The 19192-nt window shown below is 47.0% G+C and overlaps 1 protein-coding gene across 1 annotated transcript in view; it reads left to right on the forward strand.

The window, feature by feature from the left end:
- The first annotated feature begins 682 nt into the window (after positions 1-682).
- Positions 683-19192, forward strand: part of LOC142251327 (protein Shroom4-like) — a 1515126-nt gene continuing 1496616 nt past the window's right edge. Inside the window, exon 1 of the mRNA XM_075324019.1 lies at positions 683-848. The gene's annotated coding sequence lies outside the window, so the exon portion shown is untranslated. The remainder of the gene's footprint in view (positions 849-19192) is intronic.

The following is a 19192-nucleotide window of genomic DNA, read 5'->3' on the forward strand; positions in this document are numbered from 1 at the left end:
ATCTCTTTCCCTGTCTGCCTCTGTCTGTCTGCCTCTTTCTCTGTCTGTCTGTCTGTGCCTATGTCTGTCTCTCAGTCTGTCTCTGTCTATGTCTGTCTCTCCACCAACATCATATTACCTCACACATAAGCTTCTTATACTAACATTTTTCCTTTGTTTCTATACCAACCTATCACAGCTCCTATTAATGACCTGTAGCTCCCAGCTCCATACACTTTAATGGAGGCAGTTTTTTTGGAGAGTAACTGTAAAGCGCGGGGTTAAATTTTGCAATCAAAACATAGTCTATGACGTTCCCTGAGTCACATGAGGTGTCTGTGCAAAATTTTGTGATTATAAATGCGACAGTGCAGACTCCTTTAGCAGATATACATACATACATACAGTACACATATATACACACACACACACACACACACACACACTCAGCTTTATATATTAGATTAAACGATTACTATCATGTTTTGAGGGTTCTGCAAGTATAAGTAGAAAAGGTATTACTATTCGCATAGTGTTTCATAACTCTTATCTTAATTCTCCTTAGCTTCCTTTTCTTTTCCCGGAGAGTTTAGGAATGTTGGGAGGAGTTAGTGTGCACAGTCACTCCATCTGTGAGGTGCCTCCTTTTTATAGGTCACATCTTCAGCATCCCTTTTTGTCCAGCTAAACAGAAGCTCACCTCATTCTTCAGTTTAGTCGCTGGAAAATTTCTCTTATTTTTCTCTAATGAAAGTCTTTTCTGGATTTTCATATGTGACAGTCCCTATTTCCTTTGACTATTATGATCTTTCTTTCAATGGAATGAGTTAAAAAAAAATTCTGTTTGGAACCTTATTTGAATGTGCTAGGTAAGTAATATACAAACATTTAATGGATACCTTTTGCTATGAAATCTAGAAATTAATTTTTGAGTTCTGTAATTTCTGTTTTAACTTCTACTTGACTCTTCTTTGTTTTACATTAATTGGTATTTCAAGTGAAGCATATGTTTTCCTGTTGTCTTTCTATTAATTCCTCTGTTGGTTATCGTTTTTGATTTACATTCTATAGCATTATTATTTTTATTATTTATTATTATTATTATTATTCTATTGCTGTCAGATCAATAAATGTCATCTGTGTCACTAGATTAAAACAAATAAAGATAGAAGAAATAAACACATTACAGCATCTAATATACATTCTGTTAAAATATATTTTTAGATTGTTTGTATTGCAAAAATTTCTGCAAGATAAAATAGAACCCCCAAATCTATTATTGCTATCATAAGGTGCTTGGGCCACATGTTTTCTAACTTGTTATACGTATAATCACACATGGCAGATTTGTTGAAGGCACTGGGCATGCTGAATTAACCCAATTCTAATCTTTGTTATTGTTTTTTAGCACAGAAATATGTGCAACTAATCTCCAATAATTGAATATGCACAGTATATTTGACAGAGTAACTGCTCTATTGGCTTTCTAATCAGACCCAATACTAAACTACATTTAATTGTCAAATACATGCCTATCCAGAACTATATTAAAGTAATAAATAAAAAAAAATTAGGCAACACTTGAAACAGCTTTTTTTTTTTGCTTTTGATTTTTTTCTTTTTTTTATTTGTTCAGGATGTTACTTTCTTTTATCAAGTAAAATGTTAAGAGAGCCAACGAAAGTTATGTATAAAATATATGCACATAATTTGAAGGTGACCCATTTATTGAAGAACTGAACATAGTCTTGTATTAAAGGGAACCTGTCAGTTGCATATTAGTAATTCTTGCCTAATAGTCCCCTGTGAGCATACTAACATGCTAATGAATGCGCAGTGACACTGCACATACCTCACTCCTGATAGCAACCCGTGAAGGTTGGATGTGCACTGCACATGATCCAGAGTTCCTGGGACTTCTGATCATGCGCACTAAACTGATGCTGGGTGTAAGCTTCCTGGCTTCAGTGAGGTATAGTGCACATGGCCAGAAGTGCTGGGGCCTACAGATCATGCGCAGTGTGCATCCATCCTACTCCAGCTGCCATCAAGAGTCAGGTGTATATGGCGTCACTGCGCATTCATTAGCCTGTTAGTACACCCACAAGGTTGTGCTAACATGCTATGTGGGCCCAAGGGAACTAATGCCCTTGCGACTAGTCGGTGGTCTCATTATAATAAACGATCTTTAGAAATACTTTTTCTAAAGATCTCTTTATCTATGTTAGTGTATAAAGAGACGGTTAGGCAGGAATCACTAATATGCACCTAGAACTGCTCGTGGTTCTGGGTGCATATTGCACCTGACAGGTTCCCTTTAACTTGATTTAGCTATATGTCACAATCAGGGTGCTCGTGCATGAAACGGGCTCAGGTGATGAATCTGCTCCATATCAGGCAATTGCCGGATGTACATGTAAAAACAGTGACTACAGCTAGCTCCGGTTACTAATCTTTAACTATTCATATGCTGCTGTTAATCATTACACTTAAATTTAAATGGCTTCATTGCTGGTGCAGGCTTCCATTGGTTAGTCTCCACCATGTTGGTCCTCCAGTGAGGATTGAGAATTTGAATGGGGTTGTTATCATTTACATTTGTATGGTGTATTAAACATGTACACTTTGCTTATACCTCAGCACATATTAAAGGGAATCTGTCGTCAGGATGACATACTGGAAACTATTAATACAGGTGCATCTCAATAAACTAGAATATCATCAAAAAGTTAATTTATTTCAGTAATTCAATACAAAAATTAAACAAATATATTGTCATTACAAACAGAGTGATCTATGTTAAGTGTTTATTTCTGTTAATGTTCATGAATATGGCATACAGCCAATGAAAACTCAAACGTCATTATCTCAGATGTGTAGTCTGGCTACGTGTGCAGGGAGCCAGCACTGACAGCGGCGGACGCTGGTAACGAAGGTAAATATCGGGTAACCAAGGAAAGGGCTTCTTGGTTACCCGATATTTACATTGGTTACCAGCGTCCGCAGAAGCCAGCTCCCTGCTCACTGCACATTTAGTTGTTGCTCTGTCGCTGTCACACACAGCGATGTGTGCTTCACAGCGGGAGAGCAACAACTAAAAAATGGTTCAGGACATTCAGCAACAACCAATGACCTCACAGCAGGAGCCAGGTTGTTGCTGGATGTCACACACAGCAACATCGCTAGCAAGTTGTGCCTCAGCAGCGATGTTGCTAGCGATGTTGCTTAGTGTGACGGTACCTTAAGCATTTCAAATGGTCCCTTAAGGTGGCTTTACACACTGCAACATCGCAAACAACATTGCTGTAACGTCACCAGTTTTGTGACGTAATAGCGACCTCCCCAGCGACATTGCAGTGTGTGAAACACATCAGCGACATGGCCCCTGCTGTGAAGTTGCTGATCGCTACAAATCGTTCAGGACCATTCTTTGGTCCTTTGTTTCCCGCTGTGCAGCATGATCGCTAGAAAGTCTCAGTGTGTAAAGGGGACTTTACAGCGACTTCCTGTTCAAAAAGCTGCTTTACAATGTCCCCAATGACTAGCTAGGTTGTTCTGCAGGTCCGGATCACTGTTGCGTCGTTGGCCAGGTCTGTCTGTTTGACAGCTCACCAGAGACTTTGTAGCGATCCCGGCCAGGTTGGGTGGGATCGTTAGAAAGTCTCAGTGTGTAAAGGGGCCTTTAGTCTGGTTCGATAGGCTACACAATCATGTGGTAAACTGCTGACTTGACAGATGTCCTGAAGGCAGTCATTGACGCACTCCACAAAAGGTCATTGCTAAAGACGTTGGCTGTTCACAAAGTGCTGTATCCAAGCATATTAATGGAAAGTTGAGTGGAAGGAAAAAGTGCAGAAGAAAAAGGTGCACAAGCAACCGGGATAACCGCAGCCTTCAAGAGATTGTTAAGAAAAGGCCATTCAGAAATTTGGGGGAGATTCACAAGGAGTGGACTGCTGCTGGAGTCTGCTTCAAGAGCCACCACACACAGACGTATCCAGGACATGAGCTACAACTGTTGCATTCCTTGTTTCAAGCCACTCATGACCAATAGACAATGCCAGAAGCGTCTTACCTGGGCCAAGGAGAAAAAGAACTAAACTATTGCTCAGTGGTCAAGGTGTTTGTTGTTTTCAGATCAAAGTAAATTTTGCATTTTATTTGAAAATCAAGGTCCCAGAGTTTGGAGGAAAATTGGAGAGGCCACAATCCAATCTGCTTGAGGTCTAGTGTGAAGTTTCTACAATCAGTGATGGTTTGGGGAACAATGTCAGTTGCTGGTGTAGGTCCATTGTATTTTATAAAGACCAAAGTCAGCGCAGCCGTCTACAAGAAACTTTTAGAGCACTTCATGCTTCCCTCTGTTGACAAGCTATTTGGAGATGGAAATTTCATTTTCCAGCAGGACATGGCACCTGTCCATACTGCCAAAAGCACAAATACCTGGTTTAATAACCACAGCATCACTGTGCTTGATTGGCCAGCAAACTTGCTTGACCTAAACCTCATAGAGAATTTATGTGGTATTGTCCAGAGAAAGATGAGAGACACAAGACCCAACAATGGAGACGAGCTGAAGGCTGCTATCAAAGCAACCTGGGTTTCCATTACACCTCAGCCATGCCACAGGTTAATCGCCTCCATGCCACACCACATTGATGCAGTAATTCATGCAAAAAGAGCCCCAACCAAGTATTGAGGCATTTACTGCACAGACTATTCAGTAGGTCAACATTTCTGAGGTTAAAATAATTTTTTCAGTTGGTCTTATATAATATTCTACTTTTCTGAGATAATAATTTTTGGGTTTTCATTGGCTGTAAGCCATAATTATCAATATTAACAGAAATAAACACATGAAGTAAAACACTATGTTTGTAATGACTACAGTATATAATATAAGCATTTTCCTTTTTGTATTGAATTACTAAAATAAATAAATGGTTTGATGATATTCCAATTTATTGAGATGTGGGTCTTTTAAATATAATTCAAGCAACACCCTTATCTATATAGTCTACTCCTCCATTAAAGAGAAATTAGTGTTTGAATTGATATGCAAATGAGGCTGTAGATCTGAAGCTTCTGTGACTGACCTCTCCGTTACCTTAAGTCACATAGAATAGAGACTGTCAGTCAGGCCCCCTTCACACGTCCGTGAAAAAACATGCACGTGTGTTACGTCCGTTTTTCGGGTCCGTTTTCCGTTTTTGTGTCCTTTTTTTTGTGTCCGTGTGCCATCTGTGTGAATGCCGTATGTTAGCCGTGTGTGCGTGTTGGTTGTCCGTTTATGCGTGAGAGAAATAACTGACGTGTATGTGTTGTCCGTGTGAGTTTATGCGTGTTTGTGATGCACAATGTCGTAGATACATACCCGCTGACAGCAGACAGAGTCGCGCGTAGAGAATGAACTGGGGTGAACTTCACCCGACTTCATTGTGATACCGCGGCTCTGTCTGTGTCGCGTCCTGATTAGCGGCCACCCGTGAAGGACTCACCGGTGACCGCTAATCACCAGAGTGACTGAATGGAGTACTCCTCTCGCATACTCACCATTCCCCGATCACCGGCGCGGCGCTGCACGGCTGTTCTCTAAACTTCGGCGGCTTTTCCTCTTTTGAAAAAGCCAGCCGCTCATTAAACTGGATCCAGCGGTGGCCGCGATTAACCTCAGTGACAGCTCAGCTGATCGCGCTACTCACCTCATTTGCTGCGTGGAGCTGACAGGAGCGGCGGTGTATTCTGCTGCTCCTGTCACCTTCATGCAGCAGAGCTGGATGCGACGCTGGAGGTCCGTGGATTACGCCGGACATGGAGGGCTTTGTTGGGGTTAATAAATTGGTGATGAGGGAATTAACAAATTTTTTATTAACAAAGTGTTTTTTATTTCTAATAAAGGATTTTTAGGGTGTGTCTGTTTTTTAAATGTAACCTACAGAATAATCATGGAAGGTATTTCGGGGAGACGCCTGACATGATTAATCTAGGATTTAGTGGCAGCTATGGGCTGCCATTAACTTCTTATTACCCCAATTGCCAACGCACCAGGGCCAATCAGGAAGAGCCGGGTAGAGTTCCAGAACAGTGGCATCTAACGGATTCGGCCATTCTGGGTGGCTGCTGGCTGATATTGTTAGGCTGGGGGGCTCCCCATAACGTGGAGCTCCCCATCCTGAGAATACCAGCCTTCAGCCGTGTGACTTTACCCTGGCTGGTATCAAAATGGGGGGGGGGACCGCACGTCGTTTTTTTTTTAAATTATTTATTTTTTAACTGCACAGTATAGTCCCGCCCCCCGGCGGCTGTGATTGGTTGCAGTGAGACAGCTGTCAATCAGCGTGGGGGCATGTCTAACTGCAACCAATCATAGGTGCCGGTGGGCGGGGAAAGCAGGGAATACGAGATTGTTTAATGAGCGGCCGGCTTTTTCAAAAGAGGAAAAGCCGCCGGAGTTTAGAGAACAGCCATGCAGCGCTGCGGATCGGTAAGTATGAGAGAGGGGGGAGACTGACCGACAGACAGCGAGAGAGGGACAGACAAGACAGAGAGAGACCGACAGACAGACAGAGAGACCGACCGACGGACTGAGGGAGATTGACCGACAAAGACAGGAAAAGAAAGAATGACTGACATCGCTAGAAAAAAGCACAAAACGTACACGGAGCATACAGAGATGCATCCGTGTCACGTATTATGCGCACATAACCATTGACTTTCATGGTGTGCGTGTTCCATGCAGAAAACGGTCATGCTTCCGTGCAAAACGGAAACACATACAGATCACGGACACGGACATTATGAAATAACGCACGTGTGCCCTCAAACATAGATTAACATTGGTGCATGTTTGGCCGTGTCTCCGGTACATACGGGAACGGACCAAACACGCACGTGTTTCACGGACGTGTGAAGGGGGCCTCAGTCAGGTAGTACAAGGCAGCGCTGGACAGGGAATAGATCTGGAATGACAGAGTCTTCATATCTACATCCTCATTTGCATATCAATTCAAATGTTCATTTCTCAGTAATTTAGGAATGGACTGGTATTGCTCAACTTGTCTGTGATAGTTAAGATATAAATAGTTTGGGGGTGAAATCCTGTTGACAGAGCCCCTTTAAAATGCAGTCTTGTTTTTGCACTCATTATAGCCTCCAGAGTCATCTATCTTGGTGTGGTAGTGCTTTGCATTTTTCATGTATTTTTACTCTTTCAGTCATTGTATAAATAAATATGGTACTTTATTATTTGATGGACGAACTTATTCCAAAAAGTCTGGGTTATTGCAAGTGATTTCCTCTGCTGGGTTCAGGGGCTGGCTGGCAAATTTTGGCCTGGGGGGCAAGCACACAGCAGTGGCCCATGAGCAGCGACCCATCCTTATTGTATTTACCTCCGGCTGCTTAACCCCTTCAGCCCCAAGCCTATTTTGACCCTAAAGACCAGGACATTTTTTGCAATTTTGACCAGTGTCAATTTATGAGGTTTTAACTCTGGAACGCTTCAACGGATCCCTGTGATTCTGAGACTGTTTTTTCGTGACATATTGGGCTTCATGTTAGTGGTAAATTTAGGCCAATACTTTTTGCGTTTCTTTTTAAAAAAAAATGGAAATTTCGCGAAAATTTTGTAATTTTCAAACTTTTAATTTTTATGGTCTAAAACCAACGAGACATATGACACAAAATAATTAATAAATAACATTTCCCACATGTCTACTTTACATCAGAACAATTTTGTGAAAAAAAAAAAAAATTATGAAGTTATAGGGGTTCAAAGTTTATGAGCAATTTCTCATTTTTACAACAAAATTTACAAAGCCACTTTTTTTAGGGACCACATCACATTTGAAGCAATTTTGAAAGATTTACACGACACAAAACACCCAAGAGTGACACCATTCCAAAAACGGCACCCCTCAGGCTACTCAAAACCATATTCAAAAAGGTTATTAACCCTTCAGGTGCTTCACAGTAACTAAAGCAATGTGGAAGGAAAAAATGAACATTTTACTTTTTGCAACAAAAATGTTAATTTAGCCTCAAATATTGCATATTCACAAAGGTAGCAGGATTAAATGAACCCCCAAAATTTGTTGGGCAATTTCTTCTGAGCACGCAGATACCTCATATGTGGCGAAAAACCACTGTTTGGGCGCACGGCAGGACTCGTAAGGGAAGGAGCGTCATTTGACTTTTTGAACAGAAAATTAGCTGGAATCGTTAGCCGCACCATGTTGCGTTTGGAGAGCCCCTGAGGTGCTGAAACAGTGGAGCTCCCCCACATGTGACCCCATTTTGGAAACTAGACCCCTCATGGAATTTATCTAGATGTTAATTGAGCACTTTGAATCTCTGGGGGCTTCACAAAAGTTAATAGAGTTGAGCCGTGAAAATAAAAAAAAAAAATTTTACCACAAAATTGTTACTTCAACCAGGTAGCTTTTTTTTTCACAAGGGTATCAGGAAAAATTGCACCATAAAATGTATTGTGCAATTTCTCCTGAGTACACAGACACCTCATATGTGGTGGAAATCAAATGTTTGGGCGCACAGCAGGGCTCAGAATGCAATGAGCGTCATTTGACGTTTCAAACGCAAAATTGTCTGGGATAATTAGCGTATTCCATGTTGTATTTGGAGACCCCCTGAGGTACCTAAACAGTGGAGTTCCCCCACATGTGACCCCCTTTTGGAAACTAGACCCCCATGGCATAGAAAAAAAAACCTAATTGTTCAAGTTTTGTTTTTTGTTTTTTTTTTTATTTGGGGTGCACAAAAAAAAGCAAAAACTAGAGCAACAATTACGTACCTGATCAGCCAATCACGTAGCTGATCAGCACTTGGCGGCAAGCAGGTGGGGGGGGGAGAGGGAGTGGGAGATGCGATTGGGGATAGTTAGAAAAGAGCCACGAACAATACTTACAGGATGAATCAGAACAGCGGCAGATGGGGGGGCAGCAGATGGGGGGCAGCGGCATATAAAGGGAGCATCTGTGAATGTGAGACGGCGGCGGCTGGAATAGGGTGGGGGCGGATGGGAGAGGGCGCAGTGGATGCAGGAGCGGCAGAGGATGGGGGGAAGGGGGGATGGGGGGATGGGAGGGAAGGGGAGTGGGAGGTGAGATTGGGGATAGTTACCCTACAGGATGGATCTATGCAGCAGGATCACAGGAGATGAAGGAGGCAGCAGATCGGGGAGGGTGAGAGGTGGGAGAGGGAGTCCAGCGCAGATCACGGAGGAGACAGGTGAGCAGAGCACAGATCACGGGGGTGAGAAGTGAGGGAGAGCGGACAGCAAATCACGGGGGTTACAGGTGAGGGAGCACAGATCACGGGGGTTACAGGTGAGGGAGCACAGATCACGGGGGTTACAGGTGAGGGAGCACAGATCACAGGGGTTACAGGTGAGGGAGCACAGATCACGGGGGTTACAGATGAGGGAGCACAGATCACGGGGGTGACAGATGAGGGAGCACAGATCACGGGGGTGATAGGGGAGGGAGCACAGATCACGGGGGTGACGGGATGGAGCACACATCACGGGGGTGACAGGGGAGGGGGTGGGTAGCCGATCACTGGGTTGAGAGGTGGGGGGGAGCGGGCAGCACATCACGGAGGGGGGGCGAGCAGCACATAACGGAGGGGACGAGCAGCACATAACGGAGGAGAGGGGGCGGGCAGCCGATCATGAGGGGGAGGGGCTCTGCAGCACATAACGGAGGAGAGGGGGAGGGCAGCACATCACGGAGGTGAGGAAGCGGGCAGCCGATCACGAGGGGGAGGGGCCGTCAGCAGATCGGGGGGGAGCGGTGGCACTGTGACAGATGGAGGTCAACGGTGGATCGGGAGGCTTTTCGCCGGTTTCATACAGTGCAATGGCAACTTCTGGGTCCCATGCTCCGGTCACATAACAGCATGGGACCGGAGCTTGTTGCCCTGCCATTGCACTGTATACACTTACTGTGCTGGCATGTTGCAGGGACCGACAAGTGAAGCTGATGGGGGCGGTCACTGGCAACAGGTCCACTGTGATTAGAGAGATCGATCACAAGGCCGATTTCTCCAATCAGAGCTACTGGAGCTGGGGGAGGGTGATCTAGTGAGGTCACCCAGCTCCAGCCAATGGCCAGTGCTACAGCTGCACTGGTCAGGGCTGGATTTCAATGTTTCAGCCATTTTAAATGGCTGGAACATTACAGTGTGACTGGTTGAGTGGCATTCGTCAGCAAATCACAGCCTCCGTAGGTCCGGGGAGGAGGCACCACCCCTCCTGAGGTCAGGTACAGGTCCCCTCCTACCTGAATCTGCGGTTTGTGTTAACCGATCGCAGTCACCGGGGGCTCCGGTGCCGCGATTTCACCATGACGGAAAGATCCGTCCTTGGTCTTTAAGGCCCAGGGCACCATGACGGATCTTTCCGTCCATGGTCGTGAAGGGGTTAATATAAAGAGATGGTAATAATAGCAAACTTTCGAGACTATGCAGGTCCTGAGTAGTCTCGAAGCTTGCTATTATTACCATCTTTTCAGTTAGCCATTAGAAGGTATCAACCACTGAGGACTCTCAGTTCTTTTAAACAAACTTTTTTTTATCTCTACTGGCTAACACGCTACAAAGATATATTTTACCTGTAATATAAAGAGTAGAGGTAACAATGCTTTAAAAAGATAAACCCGAAGTAATGATGATACTCTTGTGGTGAAATGGCGACTAAATTCTCATCCACATCTATTAGTGTCCTACTGAGAGAGGTGTCTAGGACTCTACTCAGCCATAACTGTGCAAAATGCATACATCCGATCACTACACTGGGAATACAGGGGAATCCTGACAGTGTGCACAGCGCTCTATCACCATTCATCAGTCTGTTGTCACATAGGGACTACAGAAATCTGTCTAGAGCTTGGAAAACAGTGTTGGGGGGAAAAAAATGTGCCCTGGTAATTGCATGTTGTCCACAGAGTTGATTCATATATACTCACTTCCACTATAAACCAGACAAAACAGTGCACCTAAAGAAGCCTCATATGAACTTTTACTCTTTCTGTGTGTAAATGTTACTGCAGTGTACTGTCAGTGAGTTAATATACTCACCTGCCACAACCTTTTCCTGTGTGCTGCACCACTCTGCTCTTCTGCTCAGTGACATCACCGCTCTGCAGACTCTCTGGGTCGCACTGTGATCTGCATGACCTACAAGAGCCTTTTACAATGCAAATCTATGGAACATCCAAACAAGGTTCCATAGACTTACATTGTAATAGAGACTTCCAGGTCACAAATACCAGTATACAGGACAGGAGAAGTGGTGCTGTGCAGTGTATATATACAGAATAATTTAGCTACTGAGGATAACACCCAGTATACAGGACAGGAGAAGTGGTACTGTGCTGTGTATCTATACAGAATAATGCAGATACTGAGGATTACACCCAGTATACATAACAGAAGTGGTGTATACATACAGAATAAGGTACACACAGCCAGGCCTCATAATAATATATATATATATATATATATATATATATATATATATATATATATATATATATATATATATATATATATATATAGTGTGTGTGTATGTATATATGTGTATATATACACACACACACACACAGCCGGGCTCCTACACACACACACACACACACACAGCCAGGCCTCCTACATACAAAAACACACACAGCCAGGCCTCCTACATACACACACACACACACACACACATCCAGGCCTCCTAGATACACACACACACACACACACACACACAGCCAGGTCTCCTACATACAAACATACACACACACACACACACACACACACACACAGCCAGGCCTCCTACATACACACACACACACACACATATACACACACAACCAGGCTTCCTACACACACACACACACACAGCCAGGCCTCACACACACACACACACACACACACACACAGCCAGGCCTCCTACACACTCACACACACACACAGCCAGGCCTCCTACACACACACACACACACAGCCAGGCCCCCTACATACAAACACACACAGCCAGGCCTCCTCGATACAAACACACACACACACACACACAGCCAGGCCTCCTAGATACCAACACACAAACACACACACACAGCCAGGTCTCCTACATACAAACATACACACACACATATACACACACAACCAGGCCTCCTACACACACACACAGCCAGGCCTCCTACACACACACACACACACACACACACACACATACACACACAGCCAGGCCTCCTACACACACACACACACACACAGCCAGGCCTCCTACACACACACACACACACAGCCAGGCCTCCTATATACAAACACACACAGCCAGGCCTCCTACATACACACACACACACAGCCAGGCCCCCTACATACAAACACATGAACACACACACACACAGGCCTCCTAGATACAAACACACACACAGCCAGGCCTCCTACATACAAACATACACACACACACACAGCCAGGCCTCCTACATACACACACACACACACACACACACACAGCCAGGCCTCACACACACACACACACACACATACACACACAGCCAGGCCTCCTACATACACACACACACACACACACACACAGCCAGGCCTCCTACACACACACACACAGCCAGGCCTCCTACATACAAAAACACACACAGCCAGGCCTCCTACATACACACACACACAGCCAGGCCCCCTACATACAAACACATGAACACACACACACAGGCCGCCTACATACAAACACACACACAGCCAGGCCTCCTAGATACAAACACACACACACAGCCAGGCCTCCTACATACAAACATACACGCACACACACACAGCCAGGCCTCCTACATACACACACACATACACACACAGCCAGGCTTCCTACACACACACAGCCAGGCCTCACAAACACACACACAGCCAGGCCTCCTACATACACACACACACACACACACACACACAGTCAGGCCCCCTACATAAACACACACAAACACACAAAGCCAGGAACCCTACACACAAACACACACAGCCAGGAACCCTACATACAAACACACACAGCCAGGCCTCCTCGATACAAACACACACACACACACACACACAGCCAGGCCTCCTACATACCAACACACACACAGCCAGGTCTCCTACATACAAACATACACACGCACACACACACACACAGCCAGGCCTCTTACATACAAACACACACACACACATACACAAACAACCAGGCCTCCTACACACACACACACACACACACACACACACACACAGCCAGGCCTCCTACACACACACACACACACACACACACACACATACACATACACACACACACACACATCCAGGCCTCCTACACACACACATACACAGCCAGGCCTCCTACATACACACACACACAGCCAGGCCCCCTACATACAAACACATGAACACACACACACACACACAGGCCGCCTACATACAAACACACACACAGCCAGGCCTCCTAGATACAAACACAAACACACAGCCAGGCCTCCTACATACACACACACACATGCGCACACAGCCAGGCCTCCTACACACACACACACAGCCAGGCCTCCTACACACACACACACACACACACACACACATATACACACACACAGCCAGGCCTCCTACACATGCATACACACAGCCAGGCCTCCTACACACACACACAGACACACAAACACACAGCCAGGACTCCTACACACACACACACACAGCCAGGCCTCCTACACACAAACACACAGCCAGGACTCCTACACACACACACACACACAGCCAGGCCTTCTACACACACACACACACACACACACACAGCCAGGCCTCCTACACACACACATACACATAAAAACACACACAGCCAAGCCTCCTACACACACACACACACACAGCCAGGCCTCCTACACACACACACACACACACACATCCAGGCCTCACACACACACACACACACACACACATACACACACAGCCAGGCCTCACACACACACACACACACCCAGGCCTCCTACACACACACACACTCACACACACATCCAGGCCTCACACACACACATAAACACACACACACACAAACACAGCCAGGCCTCCTACATACAAACACACACAGCCAGGCCTCCTACATACACACACAAACACACACACAGCCAGGCCCCCTACATACAAACACACACACTGCCAGGCCTCCTACATACAAACACACAAACACACACACACACACACACACACAGCCAGGCCTCCTAGATACAAACACACACACACAGTCAGGCCTCCTACAGACAAACACACACACACACACACACAGCCAGGTCTCCTACATACAAACACATACACACACACAGCCAGTCCTCCTACATACAAACACACACACAACCAGGCCTCCTACATACATACACACACACACACAGCCAGGCCCTCTACATACAAACACATGAACACACACACACAGGCCGCCTACATACAAACACACACACACAGCCAGGCCGCCTACATACACATACACACACAGCCAGGCCTCCTACACACACACACACACAGCCAGGCCTCCTACACACGCACACTCATATACACACACACAGCCAGGCCTCCTAAACACACACACACATACACACAGCCAGGCCTCCTACACACACACACACACAGCCAGGCCTCCTACACACACACACACACACACACACAGCCAGGCCTCCTACATACACACACACATACACACATAGCCAGGCCTCCTACACACACACACAGCCAGGCCTCCTACACACACACACACACATCCAGGCCTCACACACACACACACACACACACACACAGCCAGGCCTCCTACACATACATACACACAGCAAGGCCTCCTACACATACACACACACACACACACACACAGCCAGGAATCCTACACACAAACACACAGCCAGGACTCCTACACACACACACACACAGCCAGGCCTCCTACACACAAACACACAGCCAGGACTCCTACACACACACACACAGCCAGGCCTCCTACACACACACACACAGCCAGGCCTCCTACATACAAACATACACGCACACACACACAGCCAGGCCTCCTACATACACACACACATACACACACAGCCAGGCTTCCTACACACACACAGCCAGGCCTCACAAACACACACACAGCCAGGCCTCCTACATACACACACACACACACACAGCCAGGCCCCCTACATAAACACACACAAACACACACAGCCAGGAACCGTACATACAAACACACGCAGCCAGGCCTCCTCAATACAAGCACACACACAGCCAGGCCCCCTACATACAAACACACACAAACACACAAAGCCAGGAACCCTACACACAAACACACACAGCCAGGAACCCTACATACAAACACACACAGCCAGGCCTCCTCGATACAAACACACACACACACACAGCCAGGCCTCCTACATACCAACACACACACAGCCAGGTCTCCTACATACAAACATACACACGCACACACACACACACACAGCCAGGCCTCTTACATACAAACACACACACACACATACACAAACAACCAGGCCTCCTACACACACACACACACACACACACACACACACACAGCCAGGCCTCCTACACACACACACACACACACACACACACACATACACATACACACACACACACACACACACACATCCAGGCCTCCTACACACACACACACACACAGCCAGGCCTCCTACACACACACATACACATACACAGCCAGGCCTCCTACATACACACACACACAGCCAGGCCCCCTACATACAAACACATGAACACACACACACACAGGCCGCCTACATACAAACACACACACAGCCAGGCCTCCTAGATACAAACACAAACACACAGCCAGGCTCCCTACATACAAACACACACACACACACACACAGCCAGGCCTCCTACATACACACACACATGCGCACACAGCCAGGCCTCCTACACACACACACACACAGCCAGGCCTCCTACACACACACACACACACACACACATATACACACACACAGCCAGGCCTCCTACACATGCATACACACAGCCAGGCCTCCTACACACACAGACACACAAACACACAGCCAGGACTCCTACACACACACACACAGCCAGGCCTCCTACACAGAAACACACAGCCAGGACTCCTACAGACACACACACACACACAGCCAGGCCTTCTACACACACACACACACACACACACACAGCCAGGCCTCCTACACACACACACACACACACACACAGCCAGGCCTCCTACACACACACACACACACACACATCCAGGCCTCACACACACACACACACACACACACACACATACACACACAGCCAGGCCTCACACACACACACACACATACACACACCCAGGCCTCCTACACACACACACTCACACACACACATCCAGGCCTCACACACACACATAAACACACACACACACAAACACAGCCAGGCCTCCTACATACAAACACAAACAGCCAGGCCCCCTACATACAAACACACAAACACACACACACACACACAGCCAGGCCTCCTAGATACAAACACACACACAGAGCCAGGCCTCCTACATACAAACACACACACACAAACACACACACAGTCAGGCCTCCTACAGACAAACACACACACACACACAGCCAGGTCTCCTACATACAAACACATACACACACACAGCCAGTCCTCCTACATACAAACACACACACAACCAGGCCTCCTACATACACACACACACACACACACACACACAGCCAGGCCCTCTACATACAAACACATGAACACACACACACAGGCCGCCTACATACAAACACACACACAGCCAGGCCGCCTACATACACATACACACACAGCCAGGCCTCCTACACACACACACACACACACACAGCCAGGCCTCCTACACACACACACTCATATACACACACACAGCCAGGCCTCCTAAACACACACACACATACACACAGCCAGGCCTCCTACACACACACACACACACACACAGCCAGGCCTCCTACACACAAACACACAGCCAGGACTCCTACACACACACACACACACACACACACACAGCCAGGCCTCCTACACACAAACACACAGCCAGGACTCCTACACACACACACACACACATCCAGGCCTCACACACACACACACAGCCAGGCCTCCTACACATACATACACACAGCATGGCCTCCTACACATACACACACACACACACACACACAGCCAGGAATCCTACACACAAACACACAGCCAGGACTCCTACACACACACACACAAAGCCAGGCCTCCTACACACAAACACACAGCCAGGACTCCTACACACACACACACAGCCAGGCCTCCTACGCACACACACACACACAGCCAGGCCTCCTACACACACACACACACACACACACACACACACAGCCAGGCCTCCTACATACACACACACACACACACACACACACACACACACAGCCAGGCCTCCTACACACACACATACACATAAAAACACACACAGCCAGGCCTCCTACACACACACACACACACACAGCCAGGCCTCCTACACACACACACACACACATCCAGTCCTCACACACACACACACACACACACACACACACACACACACACACAGCCAGGCCTCCCACACACCCAGGCCTCCTACACACACACACACACACACACACACTCACACACATATCCAGACCTCACACACACACACACAAACACAGCCAGGCCTCCTACATACAAACACACACAGCCAGGCCTCCTACATACAAACACACAAACACACACACACACAGCCAGGCCTCCTACATACAAACACACACACAGAGCCAGGCCTTCTACATACAAACACACACACAAACACACACACACACACACACAGTCAGGCCTCCTACAGACAAACACACACACACACACAGCCAGGTCTCCTACATACAAACACATACACACACACAGCCAGTCCTCCTACATACAAACACACACAGAACCAGGCCTCCTACATACACACACACACACACAGCCAGGACCCCTACATACAAACACATGAACACACACACACAGGCCGCCTACATACAAACACACACACAGCCAGGCCTCCTACATACACATACACACACAGCCAGGCCTCCTACACACACACACACAGCCAGGCCTCCTACACACACACACACATATATACACAGACACAGCCAGGCCTCCTAAACACACACACACACATACACAGCCAGGCCTCCTACACACAAACACACAGCCAGGACTCCTACACACACACACACACACAGCCAGGCCTCCTACACACAAACACACAGCCAGGACTCCTACACACACACACACACACAGCCAGGCCTCCTACACACACACACACACACACACATACACACAAACAAACACAACCAGGCTTCCTACACACACACACACACGTCCAGGCCTCACACACACACATATACACACACAGCCAGGCCTCACACACACACACACACACAGCCAGGCCTCCTACACACACACACACACACACACACACACACACATCCAGGCCTCACACACACACACACACACACAGCCAGCCAGGCCTCCTACATACAAACACACACACAGCCAGGCCTCCTACATACAAACACACACACACAGTCAGGCCTCCTACAGACAAACACACACACACGGCCAGGTCTCCTACATACAAACACATACACACAGCCAGGCCTCCTACACACACACACACACACACACACACACACACAGCCAGGCCTCCTACACACACACACACACACACACACAAAGCCAGGCCTCCTACATACAAACACACACACAGCCAGGCCTCCTACATACACACACACAGCCAGGCCCCCTACATACAAACACATGAACACACACACAGGCCGTATACATAGAAACACACACACAGCCAGGCCTCCTACATACAAACATACACGCACACACACACAGCCAGGCCTCCTACATACACACACACATACACACACAGCCAGGCTTCCTACACACACACACAGCCAGGCCTCACACACACACACACACACAAACACAGCCAGGCCTCCTACATACAAACACACACACAGCCAGGCCTCCTACATACACACACACACACACACACAGCCAGGCCCCCTACATACAAACACAAACAAACACACACAGCCAGGAACCCTACATACAAAAACACACAGCCAGGCCTCCTCGATACAAACACACAGACACACACACAGCCAGACCTCCTACTTACCAACACACA

The sequence above is a fragment of the Anomaloglossus baeobatrachus genome, chromosome 9 (genome assembly GCF_048569485.1).
Source record: "Anomaloglossus baeobatrachus isolate aAnoBae1 chromosome 9, aAnoBae1.hap1, whole genome shotgun sequence".
NCBI lineage: Eukaryota > Metazoa > Chordata > Amphibia > Anura > Aromobatidae > Anomaloglossus > Anomaloglossus baeobatrachus.